Raw genomic sequence first — 12,788 nt, forward strand, 5'->3', positions numbered from 1 at the left:
TCTGGGCCAGTCACAGTGGGGTGCATTTGCCACTCATTCCCTGTTGGGCTCACCTCAGCCTCCAACACAGTCTGCTGAGAGGCTCCATCACTCCTGAAATACAATTGGGTTCTGTCCCTTTAAAATTTGATGGCATTAGGGGACACTGTGCACTGGTGTCCGCTAGAGCCTTATACTGCTGGGGGTCAGATGTGCCAGGCCATCAAATCCACACAGTCCAGTAAACTCATTTGTCCCTGTCCTCTGCCTGGCTGGAGGCAGGGCCCCTCTAATGTTAGTCATAGTATTCATTATCAACGAATGGGTTAGTGTGGTATGTGTGGGTCTTGGTCTCATCTTGGTTACTCACTTCTCGTGAATATGAATCAGAAGTACTTCTCATAGGATTGGGAGCAAAGTCAACCCTTCTGCTCTGCTTGGGCAACTGATTACTGGAAACTGGAGCGACATTTCTCCTGAAAGAACTCTGATTTGTAGTTGGTCTTCCTTCCAACTCATGTACCCAGTCTTCTAGGTGGTAGGTAGATTTTCCATCTCATTTTCTCATGTCTTCTCCATGGTCACTCAGGCAATACCACAGTTTGCCTCGTGGTGTGTACTGGTTCTCTCAAGTAGGGAAACACTTACTCCTAATAGCTGAGATCCTAGTCCATTCAGGTGGAGAGTAGGACATGTCCTCTTTGAATTGCTGAAATTCTCGGGATAATTTCTCAGCTAATATGTCTGGCAACCTCTCCACAGCCATGACAAGGGAGGAAGAGCAATTTCATATTGCTGGAGTGGGCAAACCAATTCATCCACTGTTGGTCCTTCTTCATCTCTCCAATCCATTACTGCTAATGAATTGGCATATGATGATGGTGTGCTCCGTACAAAATTCTGCCACATGGGCTGGGTGCATTGGACTTCATCTGGATCTGTGGGTAACCATACATTGTCTGGATCATAATAAAGCCTCGCTTGCATGGCTAGTTCCCTCAAGTATTGAATGCCTCTCTCCATGGTGGTCCACTCAGCTGGATGACATATAACATCTCCCTTAAAGGTGTATGTGGTGGTTTAGGCCCTGCTGGGACCGGAGACCACGTTGCCATTGCCCCTCCTCCACCCTCAGCCGGTCAGGCTGGAAGTGAGGCACAAGCCCCGGGTTAAAATAAGAAGAAATTTAATACAACAGTGTGATAAATAACAATTTGAACAACAGTCGCAATGATGACAATAAACAGCAATAACAGTGAACAAGACAAAAGATATACAGAGAAGTACCGCAATTGATACGAACAGCCCGGTGCTTCCCATGACCAAAGCTACAAAGGAAAAAATTCCCGCACTCCCGCGCCCGGACCTGAGGTCAGCATGGTATGAATAACCCGACTGGAGATCCCTTCCCCCTCTCTGCTGGGGAAACCTAACCCTATCCTAGCTGAACCAGGACATAATCCACCCCTTTATTCTATACCATCTGCGTCATGTCCAGCTGCCATTTAGCAGTTAACAATAACAAAATAACAATTTACAAAGGCACAGCATAAATCATGGCATGTTCTCACCCAGAATCAAGTCCCCCTGTGGTACGCATTGGACCTCTCCATTGTCCTGTATCACCCACCAGGTGCACCCAGGTCCTTGGGCAAAAGCAATCCCGTGCATGGGTTTGCCTTTACCTTTGCCTGGCGCAGGACTAAACCAGACCATTTTTCCCAATATATTCCTCATGTGCACCACAGGGACTTTATCCCCATCTACAGCACGTGGAGGTTTTGACTGAGCCGGGCCAGCTCGACTGGCAGATCCTCTTGTGTTGACTAGCCAGGTGGCCTTTGCTAGATGCATGTCTGTCCTGGTTCAGCTAGGATAGGGTTAAGCTTCCCAACAGAGAGAGAGGGGGAAGGGATCTCCAGCCGGGTTATTCATACCATGCTGGCATCAGGTCCAGGGGCGGAACCTTTTCACCTTGCTCTTTGGCAGGCTCGGTGGCGGGAATCCTTTGTCTGTAAACCAGCTACCGGTATTTCTCTGTATATCTTTTGTCTTGTTCACTGTTATTGCTGTTTATTGTTATTATCATTGCTACTGTTGTTATTCAGATTGTTCTATCACTCTGTTGCATTAAATTCCTTGTTACTTTAGCCCGGGTCTGTGCCTAACTTCCAGCCCGACCGGCCGTGGGTGGGGGAGGGGCAACGGCAACGTGCTCTCCGGTCCTGGCAGGAGCTAAACCTGCACAATGTCCCAGTCTTTGAAGGTCCCACCTCCCAGTGCTTTCAGTGTGGTTTTTAACAGTCCATTGTAGCGCTCGATCTTCCCAGAGGCTGGTGCGTGGTAGGGGATATGGTAGACCCACTCGATGCTGTGTTCTTCTGCCCAGGAATTTATGAGGTTGTTTCGGAAGTGGGTCCTGTTGTCTGATTCAATTCTTTCTGGGGTGCCGTGTCGCCACAGGACTTCGGTTTCAAGGCCCAGGATGGTGTTCCGGGCGGTGGCGTGGGGCGCTGGGTAAGTTTCCAGCCATCCAGTAATTACTTCTACCATTGCGATCATGTGGCGCTTCCTGTGGCAGGTCTGTGGCAGTGTGATGTAGTCGATCTGCCAGGCCTCCCCATATCTATGTTTCAGCCATTGCTCTCCATTCCGCTGGGGCTTCACCCACTTGGCATGTTTGATTGCAGCACACGTCTCTGCAATGGTGTCAATAGTAAGGTCCACCCCTCGATCTCGAGCCCACCTGTATGTTGCATCCCTACCTTGGTGGCCGGAGGTCTCGTGGGCCCACCGGGCTATGAACAGTTCACCTTTGAGCTGCCAGTCCAAGTCCACCTGAGCCACTCTAATCTTAGCAGCTTGGTCTGCCTGCTGGTTGTGTCGATGTTCATCAGTGGCCCGACTCTTGGGTACATGGGCATCCACATGGCGCACCTTCACAACGAGGTTTTCCACACGGGCTGCAATGTCCTGCCATACTTCAGCAGCCCAGATGGTTTTACCCTTACCACAGGGTATTCGCCACTGCCCACGAGTCGGTGTAGAGGTAGAGCCTCGGCTACTTTTCCCGCTCAGCAATATCCAAAGCAAGCTGGATGGCTTTCACCTCTGTGAACTGGTTCGTTTCACCCTGTCCCTCAGCAGCTTCAGTGACCCGTCGTGAGGGACTCCATACAGCAGCCTTCCATCATCGATGTTTTCCCACAATATGACAAGACCCATCAGTGAACAGGGCATATCGCTTCTCCTCATCTGGCAGCTCATTATATGGTGGGGCCTCCTTAGCACGTGTCACCTCCTGTTCTGGTGACATCCCGGAATCTTTGCTCTCTGACCAGTTTGTAATCACCTCTAGTATCCCTGGGCGGCTGGGGTTCCCTATTCGAGCCCGTTGTGTTATCAACGCAACCCATTTACTCCACGTGGCATCGGTTGCATGATGCGTGGAGGAGGCCTTTCCTTTGAACATCCATCCCAGCATCGGCAGTCGGGGTGCCAGGAGGAGCTGTTTTTCAGTGCCGACCACTTCTGAGGCAGCCTGAACTCCTTCGTGCGCTGCCAGTATCTCCTTCTCAGTTGCTGTATAATGAGCTTCAGAGCCTTTGTATCCCCGGCTCCGAAAGCCTAGAGGACGGCCTCGGGTTTCCCCAGGTGCTCTCTGCCAGAGGCTCCAGGTAGGGCCATTCTCCCCAGCTGCGGTGTAGAGCATGTTCTTAACCTCCTGCCCTTCCCGGACTGGCCCGAGGGCTACTGCTTGGGCAATCTCCCGCTTAATTTTTTCAAAGGATTGTTGTTGCTCAGGGCCCCATTCAAAATCATTCTTCTTACGAGTTACGTGGTAGAGAGGGCTCACAATCAGGCTGTAGTTGGGGGTGTGCATCCTCCAGAACCCCACAGCGCCCAGGAAAGACTGAGTCTCCTTTTTAGAGGTTGGTGGGGCCATGGCTGTTATCTTGTTTATCACCTCCATTGGGATGTGGCGACGCCCATCTTGCCATTTTATTCCTAGGAATTGAATTTCCCTTACAGGCCCCTTAACTTTCTTTTGCTTAATGGCAAAGCCAGCCTTCAGGAGGATTTCAATGATCAGACTTCCTCAGCTGTGTTCCCCCATACAATGATGTCATCAATGTACTGCAGGTGTTCTGGAGCCCCACCTTTCTCCAGTGCAGTATGGACCAGTCCATGGCAAATGGTGGAGCTGTGGTTCCACCCCTGGGGCAATCGATTCCAGGTGTACTGGATGCCTCTCCAAGTGAACGCAAACTGTGGCCTGCACTCTGGCGCTATCGGAATGGAGAAGAACGTGTTAGCAATGTCAGTCGTGGCGTACCACTTGGCTGCCTTCGACTCCAGTTCATACTGGAGCTCTAGTATGTCCGGCACTGCAGCACTCATTGCTGGCGTAACTTCATTCAGGCCACGGTAGTCCACAGTTAGCCTCCATTCACCATTGGGCTTTCTCACTGGCCATATAGGGCTGTTGAAGGTTGAGTGAGTTTTGCTGATCACCTTCTGGCTTTCTAGTTGGCGGATCAGCCGATGGATGGGGACCAGGGAATCTCGGTTGGTGCGGTACTGCCGCCGGTGCACCGTCCTGGTAGCAATCGGCACTCGCTGCTCCTCAACCTTAAGCCGCCCCACCACTGAGGGATCCTCTGAGAGGCCAGGTAAGGTGGACAACTTCTACCTCCTCCAGGGCAGCTACACCAAAAGCCCACCGGTACCCTTTTGGGTCTTTGAAGTACCCTCTCCTGAGGTAGTCTATGCCCAGAATGCACGGGGCATCTGGGCCAGTCACAATGGGGTGCTTATGCCAGTCCTTCCCAGTCAGGCTCACTTCAGCTTCCAGTAGGGTCAGCTGTTGGGATCCCCCTGTCACTCCGGAGATGCAGATGGATTCAACCCCACTGTAGCTCGATGGCATCAGGGTGCACTGAGCGCCAGTGTCCACCAAAGCCTTACTCTTGTGGGTCTGACGTGCCAGGCCATCAGATCCACACTGTCCAGTAAATCCGATTATCCCTTTCCTCCACCTGGCTGGAGGCAGGGCCCCTCTAATCCTGCTCATCATCACTCACTTCTTGTAAGAATGATTTACTGGTCCCCTCAAGAGGGTCAGACATAACGTTGGCCATTCTGTTCTGCCTGGGGGATTTCTGACTGTACACTGGAGCTGCACTTTTCTAGGAAGACTCCCCTTTCGTGATGGTCTTCCCTTTCAACTGCTCTACTTGTGCAGCTAGGGCGGCAGTGGGCTGTCCATCCCACCTCCTCATGTTTTCTCCATGGTCACGGAGGAAAAACCACAGAGTCCCTCATGGTATGTACCTTCTGCTGCCTTTCTCTTGGGTGGGGAAACGTTTACTTCTAAAGGCTGAGACATTAGCCCGTGCAGGTGGAATGTAGGACATGTCCTCTTCCATTTTCTGGACCCTCTGAGACAGTTCCTCCACAGCTGAGACCCAGGAATGTTGAGATGAAGGGAGATATCCCTCATATTGCTGGAGCTTGCTAACCACTCCATCCACTGTTAGAGTCTGGGTGTCTGTCCACCAGGACACTATTGCCAATGCTTTCGAGTGTGCTTCTGGTGCGCTCTTCAGGAACTTTTGCCACATCAGGTGTGTGCAAGGGGCCTGATCTGGGTCCATGGGTGACTGCTTATCATTCAGATCACCATATATCATCTCAAACACAGCCAATTCCCTGAGATTCTGGATGCCTTTCTCAGTGCTGGTCCATTTGCCTAGCTGACATAGGATATCATCCTTGTAAGGGTGCCTCTCCCTTACACTGAGCAGGAGTCGCTTCCAAAGGCTGAGGGTTTGCGTCTGCTTCCCTATTTCCCTATCAATGCCAGCATCCTTGGCCAAAGATCCCAGCTGCCTGGCCTCTCTCCCCTCCATCTCAAAAGCACTGGCTCCATTGTCCCAGCATCAGAGCAGCCAGGTGCAAATCTGCTCGCCTCCCAGGCGGCCAAAATCTCTCCGCATATCTCGCAACTCAGTTGGGGATAGAGATCGGATGATCACCTCTGGCCCTTCCTCCTGTTCCTGTGCTGAGCCTGGCTCATCCCCATCCCCCACTTTGCGAGATGACTTTCTGGTATATTTTGTTTTCTGTATTGGGGCGACTGACACTGGCACTGGCTGGCTCTCTGGCTCGGTCGCTGTGCTGCTGGAGGCGACTGAGACTGGCTCTGCCTGTTCCCCTGGCCCAGATACTGTACCAGTAACTTCACTCTCAGATTCTGTAGCCTTTTCTCTCCCCTAATAGGGCAATGCGTGGTATTAAAGAGGACACAGTAGGCATGGGTAAGTCCACAACACATTGCAGCGATTTGTGTCTCCTGGCCAACTCCTTTGGCCAGCTCCTTTGCCAACTTGGTAACACACCCTTTCTAAGCACTCCATCAGTTTATCGGGGCTACGCATTTGTTCGGGAGTGAAATTCTAAAGCATTGGATGTGCCCACCGACTCAGGCCTTTGCCCATCTTTTCCCACACACCTTGCCACTCACTATTATCTGACCTCGGGGCAGGTTTTCAGGCACTGCTATTGTTAGAGAAGTGCCGCATGGCCCAAAACAAGATCTGGCAGACACCCAGAAGACATTGTGCTACAAATACACTGGCCTGAATGCCCCAAGGATAACTGAAACTCCCCAAAACTGAGAGGATCTCTTCCCCTGGCTCACCCATAGAGGGGGTGAGACCCTTAACAAAAGCCCAGGCAGTGAACAGGTACCAGCCCACCCCCACAAACAGCGATACAAACACATTATAAGCAGTCAGTAGCCAATACATCAACATAAGACCCTTTATACATTTTCCATCGATAACAAACGCCACCACTGGGATCATATACTGGACATAAGGATTAATCCAGCCCCACCACGCAAGCAAGTGGGCCAGCATTGCAAACATTTTCTTATCAAACAAATACAAGCAGAAAAAAAATTACACCCAACAGATTGCTCTAACACACTCTGGTCAGGGTCTGTCCCTTTTTGATTCTTATTTCAACCCAACTCGTGCCCCACGTTGGTGCGCCAAAAAGGCTATGGTGGTTTAGGCCCTGCCGGGACCAGAGACCATGTTGCCGTTGCCCGTCCCCCACCCTCAGCCGGTCAGGCTGGAAGTGAGGCACAAACCCTGGGTTAAAATAAGAAGAAATTTAATACAACAGTGTGATAAGTAACAATTTGAACAACAGTAGCAATGATGACGACAATAAACAGCAATAACAGTAAACAAGACAAAAGATACACAGAGAAATACCACAATGGTTACGGACAGCCCGGTGCCTCCCGCAACCAAAGCTACAAAGGAAAAGGTTCCTGCGCCCCCTAGGCCAGACCTGAGGTCAGCATGGTATGAATAACCTGGCTGGAGATCCCTTCCCCCTCTCTGCTGGGGAAACTTAACCCTATCCTAGCTGAACCAGGACAGTGTACCTTTCCTTCATGCCTGACAGGAGTCACCTCCAGAGGCTGAGGGTTTGTGTCTTTCTTCTAATTGCCTTGTTGACACCTCCTTCCCTAGACAGGGATCCCAGCTGCCTGGCCTCTCTACCTTCTAATTCCACACTACTGGCCCTGCTATCCCAGAAATCCTTTTGCATGTCTTGAGGCTCACTCAGGGATGGGGATCAGGTGATTACTGGTTCTGCCTCCTCCTCCTGTTCTCATGATGGTCCGTCCTGGTTCATCACCATCCTTTACAATGTGAGGTGATTTTTTGTTGTGTATTTCTTCTTATGTATAGGAGCAACTGACACTGTCACAGGTTGATCCTCTGGTTCAGCTAAAGCACCTGTCCTCAGCGTTGGAGTGACTGTAGTTCCTGTTGCAGGGGTTGGAGAGACTGCAGCGCTTGTTGTGGGGGTTGGAGTGTCTTCAGGTGTCTGTTACTGGGGTTGGAGTGGCTGCAGCGTCTGTCCTTTTGTTATTAGATCCAAATACCGTCCCTTCCCCTTATGGGTACTGAATAGTGTTGAACAAGGCTCAGGTACCCCCAACACATTGCAGTGATCTGTGTCTCTCTGGAATTACCAGAGTGACAGCATATTTTTCCATATATTTTACTAGTTTTTTTCAGAATTCTGCACTTGTTCAGAGGTGAAGTTCCAAAATATTGGAGGGGCCCACTGTCCTAGATACTTGTCCATGCTATCCCACACCCCAGGACACAAAGCAAATATAGTAAAAAGATCAGTGATTAATTTATCAAGTTTATTTGCAGGGATCAGTTGGCTACTTGAAAGCTGACTTCATAAAGGCTAGATTGTGTCCAGGGACTAGGACAAGACTGCTTGAGAGAGATTAAAAAAAGGCAAATAATTAACATGTTAAAAAAACACTGGGTTATTACAATCCTTACAGGATGGGAATGAGATAGAAGAATAGGGAACTGTGGTGTGATGTGTCTGATAAGAAAAATCTATACTACTACACCCAAACACACACACACAAGATGAAAAACCTATTTTTTGTAGGAGATTTGATCTCTACTTATGGACTTTTGAATTCAGCGAGAGCCAGAGTAAGTGAGAAGCCTGGCTTTATGGTGAGAAAAATAGATAATATTTCTGCCAGAAATATGGCATATACAGAATACACAATGAATTAAGCAGTTCTTTCTACACAAAGATACTTTGTGTTTCTCAAGTGGCAGATTCTGTGACCATCCAAATTTACAGAGCAAAACCTATGACCATTAAATCCAAAGCAGAGGGTTCAGTAAAAATCTGTTCATCCCAGAATTCTGGCACTTGAATCTGAGAAAATTACAGCTGTACAAGTGGGAGAATAGCCATTAAATTAATAACTTGTTGTTGACTTAGCAGATGCACACAGGTGAGCAGGGCTTGCCTGTATGTACTTTGTCAGAGCTGGCAAGAAGACTCTCAGTATCTTACCATGCTTCAGAATTTCAATTTGTATAGTCTCAGCAACTGACTTTTAAGGTCAAATTAAGGTAGCTTTAAGATACTAACTTTTTGGTTCCTGAGGGAGTCGAAGGCATCCGCCTCTGAAATGTGTTGTCCTCCATACCCGTCTTTTTGTCTGAGGTGGGGTGGAGACATGGGGGCCTCTGGGGAGCCACTGTGATTGCTAGCTCAGAACATCCCTCTTCTGCACTCTGCTTGTCTCTGGGTGCTGAGCCAACTGCAAATTAGAAGTCAGCCTTTCAGGCTTCCATCTAATTCTTTTCCTTGCCTGCATTCACAGTTGTGGAGACATTTAGTTGTTTGCAGTAGCCTTGAGACATAGCACTCTTAAAAGTTGATGTGTTCCCCATAGTATTTCTGTGTGCAGAGGAAAGGCTACTAATACTGAGGTAAACTTTCCCCTCGGTTGATGTCTACTAACAGGCGCAAAGGAGAGCAATTTAAATTAAACTTCCATTAACATGGTTTGTATTTAGAACAAATAAGATGTATGAGATACTGAGCTGTAAGAAACTGTGATATTTTAGGTTCATCAGTAATAGGAGGAATGGTGTTCAAGAACAAAGTTCTGTCAGTGAAATATAATAGCTATAGTTCTTTTATGAGGTAGAAATGTACAAATAGAATCACAATACCATGAAATTCATGCAGGAAATTCCTTCTGGGCAGTAAGTAACCACTGATCTTTAAATAAAAATGGGATATCAGAAAACAATTCACCTCATAATACAGAAAATAACATAATTTTGTTCCTGTTATGCTTTTCAACTCTATCTTTTGCTCTCCATGCTGTGAAACAAAAAAAAAAAAAAAAAACAAAACAACCCATCTTGTAGCTGTGTGTGAGGCAGTAAGTTATTTGAGTTTCACCAGATTTTTAAATAATTGTTCTTCAAAAGCAAAATATATATGTTCGCTAAGCATTTAGTAATGCTAAGTATCTTTTTCCTTCATCTCAAATACTTAAGTCTTGACAGTTCATTTTCTTTCTTCCTCCCTAATTGTTGGGATATTAAGGAAATATCATTACAGATATGGTTATGTGTTTAAATGACCCAACAGGATAGCTGTGTTTTCAGGTCTGAAAAACTTTTACTTTTCTTACTCTTAAATTTCTCATTATGGAGGAAAGAGAATGGCATTAGGTCTATGTTAGAAGTTTTCTATTAGACACCGGAAAGATAAATTAATGTTGTGTGCATTCCTGTATATGTTAAATGAAAGTCAAATTCCAGTCAGTGTTGAAGCAATGTAATTCCATTGTCCAAATATTTACGGAATCAAAGAACAAATGGCACTCCAATGCACCCTTTGCCTCTGAGGAAAATCTTCCATGTTACACAGAGGTCTGAGAAACTAGTTCAAAGTGAAAATGGTGGAGAAATTTGCTTTTGTTTCACACCTGCAATGTTTACTATTACTTTGAGGCCCCAGTACTGTAGATTGCCCAGGTTCATTCAAAGTTCGCCTGAAAATTTATTAACTCTGTGGAATTCATTTTTCTATACAGGGCTTACGCATCTTTACTATGATATCTTAATAAGTAAAGCTGATTTTCATGTGTATGTATACCCTCCCTTTCCCCAGCTAATTCCTAATGAAGTGTTAATTCCTAGTTTCTTAAGATGTCATTATCAATCAAATTTGAAAGAAGTTTTTGGTTTAGGTGTGTATACAGAAGGGTGTATATTGGAAATTCCTAGCCCTGTGTTCCTTTCTGCTGTCAGATAATCAAAGTTTTAACTTAAGCTGCCAGTATGAAACTTGTAAGCAGTAAAGCCTGAATATGAAACAGTGTAGATGGGGGGTGGGGAAAGGGAATATTAACTGCTATACCAACACCAAGACTTCTGGAAGGAGTTTGAGTGAATGTAACAGAACACAACCAAAATGTGGTGTGTAGGGTTTTTTTTAAGATCAGCAGTGTGGATTTGAAGACTTTGAGAAGAACGTTTTAAAAAGGATTTGAAACTAAAACTAACATTGACATGCTCTATTAAGAGCATGAATTTTCTTGTTGATGGGAAAAGCTTTTTTAGCTTAATTTTAGAGTGAAATGAATCTGCCATTTCCTTGTCCTCATTTAGGAGGTTGTTGTTGGATCAACTTGGAGATGGTTCATTATTTGATTATGTATCATCTTGGCTTGGGGATCTGATCAAATGTGATTAGCCCAATAATGCTATTAATTCATTGATTTAAGGATTTGATTTAAATTACAGCTATGACAAGGACAGTTATATCGTTCATCTCCTGGTTCTTATAAAAGTAAGCAGTACTTCAGGCTTAAGCATTAGGCTTACTATGCTTACTATATTTTAATTTGGCTTATTTAGGCTTTAGTAAAAAAAAGCATAATAAAGATAGTAGGGTATTTTGTATTTTTTCAGCAGTGTGGGTTTAAAGGGAGGAGGCAAATTACTAGATGACCTGGAGACTGTTTGGCATGTCCACAAAGCTGAAGTGTTTGTCACTTAGGGAAGGCATTCTGCTTGGAGTAAACTTCAAACTAAGTCAGGCTGTCTTGAATTTTATAAGTAATTCTTGGTGTTGATATTTTCTATCAAAGCTTCTTATAGCTCACTGATTTTTAAGTAGACTTTGTGAAAAATATTAATCCACAAAGAAAAAAAAAATCCATGAGAAGTAAAACAGTTTTTACTCACACACAGTTAGGAGTGGATGGTCATAGAAATGGTTTGTGTGATGTAGAGGAGAGCTGCTCATCAGGACACTTGTGTGTTCTGACCCGGTCTTACCAGTTGTGGTCTTCTGTTGATCAACATCACTTTAATTGCTGTTGAAATGGCTGAAGCAACTGCATACTTTAATTATCCATACAACTGAGGTACTACAGAGTGGTTCTTCTGTGCTGTTTTAATTAATTTTTAAGACGTTCCTGGATTTAAAATAACTACCTGTTGGAACTGCAGTAGTTCAGAAATCCCACCGTAGGCAGCATGGGATTCCTGAGGCCAGCAGTTCAAGTAATTTTGATGTGCACAGGATTCTAAATGTAGAGTATCAAAGTATCTTTTCCCATGTAGCTCCATATCACGTGATGAACTGTCGGGTAGCTCGGGAGTGAGGATGCAAACAATTGATGGCAGGCCTGGCTCACCCAAGCCTTCACACGGTTATCTGGCTTGTTAAAAGAAGTTGCTGTATCTGTACTTCCAGAGGAGCTAGCTACGAGTCAGGGTCCCTAAGGACTGCAATTTTTATGCTGACACTTTATATAACACTGGTTTCAGAGTAACGGGTGTTAATGCTGAATATTGTCTGCATTGCTCTGATAATGACATCAGAAAAAAGCACGCTGCAAATGTGTTTGTCTAGCCAGAGAGAGCTGTGGTTATTTCCTGTCTATCGGGAGCATATTATTAAAATAAAGCCTCTCCATTTCAGGTCTGGTATGAATATCTGATCTAGCCAAGTTTATGCATCTCTCTTCACGTAATGGAAGGAGTTTTAAGACTAAGGCTACACAGCGCGTATCAGATGCAGTCTTTCTTCAGATGAGAAAAATTCAAACCTCTTTGGGAGTCATTTCACTCTCTGTAAGCTTGAATTTAGCACTGTGTCAGTGTCCATAAATCTCTCACTTTTTGTGTTTGGGAAAAAAAAAAAAAAAGAGCTCTGCCCTATGTCTGATTAACAAGTAAATGTAATGTTTCTAATTGTTCTTCTGAAATGAGATTTTCTGCTTGAATGAACAGCTAGGTTTATTAAAATGTTTCAAAGTCCCTAAATGAGGTGGTTAGAATTAACCAATGCTGTCCAGTGACAATAGGCCTTCCAGTTAGATAACAGACAGAAAAAGAGTATTAATCATCCTAAGGCAAACCTGA

The 12,788-nt window shown here is 45.8% G+C and overlaps 1 protein-coding gene across 7 annotated transcripts in view; it reads left to right on the forward strand.

Annotated features, from left to right (window-relative positions):
* Positions 1 to 12,788, forward strand: part of MAPK10 (mitogen-activated protein kinase 10) — a 191,400-nt gene that overhangs the window by 96,394 nt on the left and 82,218 nt on the right. Inside the window, exon 4 of one of the 7 annotated variants that reach the window (XM_074904937.1) lies at positions 12,346 to 12,519. The exons of the other annotated variants lie outside the window; for them this stretch is intronic. The gene's annotated coding sequence lies outside the window, so the exon portion shown is untranslated. The remainder of the gene's footprint in view (positions 1 to 12,345; positions 12,520 to 12,788) is intronic. 7 annotated transcript variants of the gene reach the window in all.

The sequence above is a fragment of the Athene noctua genome, chromosome 4, assembly GCF_965140245.1.
Source record: "Athene noctua chromosome 4, bAthNoc1.hap1.1, whole genome shotgun sequence".
NCBI classification, from domain to species: Eukaryota; Metazoa; Chordata; class Aves; order Strigiformes; family Strigidae; genus Athene; species Athene noctua.